Source organism: Lolium perenne, chromosome 7 (assembly GCF_019359855.2).
Source record: "Lolium perenne isolate Kyuss_39 chromosome 7, Kyuss_2.0, whole genome shotgun sequence".
Taxonomy (NCBI): domain Eukaryota; kingdom Viridiplantae; phylum Streptophyta; class Magnoliopsida; order Poales; family Poaceae; genus Lolium; species Lolium perenne.
This window is the reverse complement of record NC_067250.2, coordinates 152,438,680-152,441,295: the sequence shown is the minus strand read 5'-3', so window position 1 is coordinate 152,441,295 and position 2,616 is coordinate 152,438,680. Positions and strand designations below refer to the sequence as shown.

The window sequence follows — 2,616 nt, the reverse complement described above, 5'->3', positions numbered from 1 at the left end:
AAGACATGAATGTAGCGGATGTATATTCTAACACATGTAGGAAATCTGAAAACAGCTATACTCTACCGGTTTTACAAAATGATCAGCAGTTCACCATGTCGCGGCACATAAGAAATGAGGCCATGGATATATTTTATTGTTTCGAGAACCGTGACGCCAGAGGTAATGAATCAGTATTAACGCAAAGAAGTTGGGGCTCAGGGCTAGCTGGCTGCTGGGTACGGGCCACAATGTTTAGGCTGAGTTGGGCACCGTGTCACCAGAAAACCAATGGTAAGCCCGAAAAACCATATAATACAGTGCTACTACGTGTTAAAATAAAACTGAAAATGCAACGGTAGAATAAAATATCTGATTATGCAAACTATTTTTGTGATATGCAACAGAGAAATATTTATTTTAAATCTAAAAAAATTAATCAGTATATCTTCAACAAATGATAACTCCATATGCCGAACCATCATATCATATAGGGAGTATAATGTTGATTAGAAAACATTGGTCTTTTTCACCCAAATAATTAGTCACACTTACACAATTACATTATGAAAGAATAATTTCATTGGTCTAATATAAACATTTGTGAGATAATATGCAAATATAAAATCTAGCCGTGCAAATGCGCGAGCAGTTTTCAATCGCATGAAGAAATATCAGAGCCACACTCCGGCTGTCTCCAAGATCACCGATCCATCTATCGGAACTTCTTGCCGATTAATATCCTGTTCCGATCTGATCTGCCAAGTTTGTTATGGATTGGGACAGGATAATTACTCGCCAGGTTTTCTAAATCGTCACTGCTGCATGTAAGGATAGAGAAAGGAAGATCACCAAGCAGTGAACCATCGCGTCATCGACTGGTCCGACAAGATCGACTCGGCAAGACGATGAGCAAGGCTGCATGGGCCGCAACGAGCGGAGCAACGAATTTAGCATGTTTCGATCATGCTAACAGTAGCATACGCTGATTCATTGGTATGGGCACCGTTTTCCAAGAAGAGTACGTTCAGTTTTCCAATACTGTTTTATGTCAGGTTAGGATGTTGGTGCTACTCCCACGGAGTCAGGAGATCAATTAACAATTTTTTAATTTTGTCTTTCACGTTCTAGATTTAGTTGCTAAAAATATTTTTTCTTGATTGGTGTTATTTTATGAGATGATTTTTTTAACAATTTATTTATCCACAGATCAAATCATTATGAGATGTCTATGTCTGATAGGTAATCAGGCTTAGGTGAATGCTCTACAGCGTTATTACAGGAATTTGTGGAGTGATCACGAACCTTAAAGAAATGGATATCAGTAATGGAAATTATACTTGCTATAGAAGTTGCTTTTCTTTGAACATAAAACATAAGCAGGACCAGCAATGGAAATACTATTAATTTCCTGGAAATAAGTATGAACCAACAGTTGTTTACAAGTATAATTGCAGTTTAGGATTTAGGTAAAATACGAGCTTATGAAATACTTTTTCTTGCTGCACTAACGTATTCCCCCCTGTTTTATTGAAATACAATGACAAGCACTAGCTAGAATTTATTTTCTTGATTGGTTTTGCAGGCGAGAAGACAGAACAAGCTGGGAGGTGCTCAGCTACACACGTTACAACAAGCATTTTTCAGAAAACTAAGGAAGCTCTCACATGTACTCTCTGGTATTACTCTTTGCAGGTCTTAAAATAATTGAGGGAGTATACTCATGTCGCAGCATGTAGGGTTACATCAAATTGGCAGATCTCCAAGCATAACATACTTGCTATAGAAGTTGCCCAAGACGGGACTATTGTGCTTCCACGATCTTCAATAGATTGATAGTTAGTCAGTGATGATGTAATGTTTAATTAGTGACGTGCGTGCGGACAGCCGCACTAACATTGGGCAGGAACATCACCCATGAAGGGCCTTGGTTGTTCATATTTTAGAGGTTGTAGTTGCATTATATTTTCCTTTTTCTTCATTCCTATCATTAGTTTTCTGTAAAAGAAATCTCACCTTTTTACCTAGGTTCAATCATGTAACTTACGCCTAGAAGTGTTTCTATGTGTTAGGAGTAGCCATATGTATGTTTTATGGAAAAAAAAATTAATATTGCTTTTTTATTAAAGTTTCTATAGTTGTTATTTCCCTATGTATATTGGTATTTAACCATCAAACAAGCATGTTGCTGCATTATAAAATTATTAGTTCATGAGATTTGTAGAAAATGATGATAACAAAATAAAATGAGTATATATTTTTTAATTTATTTAATTGTGAATAAGCATTAATGAATGATCTTACGTGAATAAAATGTTATATCATAAATACATATATTAATCCATTTAATATAAATCTATAAAAAGACGGAAAAGTGAAGAAAATGAATGGAATACAAAAATAATTCAATATTACTAACATGTCATGTTGTGGGTATACTTCATGGGTGTACCATCGACAGTGCCTAGATCCGGCAAGCCCGGGTGGCCCACAGATGGTGGTGAGGCATGTGGCCCATCGGGCGGCCCAGTTGCTGTTGATCCTGACGGGAGATGTCCAGCCCAGGAACAGGAAGCCGGATCCAACCGACATTGAGGAGGAACCCGGATCCACGGAGGCCCATTAAGGGACCCGGAT

General features: G+C 37.4%; 1 long non-coding RNA gene across 1 annotated transcript; it reads left to right on the top strand.

Annotated features, from left to right (window-relative positions):
- The first annotated feature begins 268 nt into the window (after positions 1-268).
- LOC127298052 (uncharacterized) lies at positions 269-2,013 on the top strand. The gene is made up of 2 exons (XR_007849574.2): positions 269-1,589; positions 1,675-2,013. It is a non-coding gene; the product is annotated as an uncharacterized lncRNA (long non-coding RNA).
- The last annotated feature ends 603 nt before the right edge of the window (positions 2,014-2,616 follow it).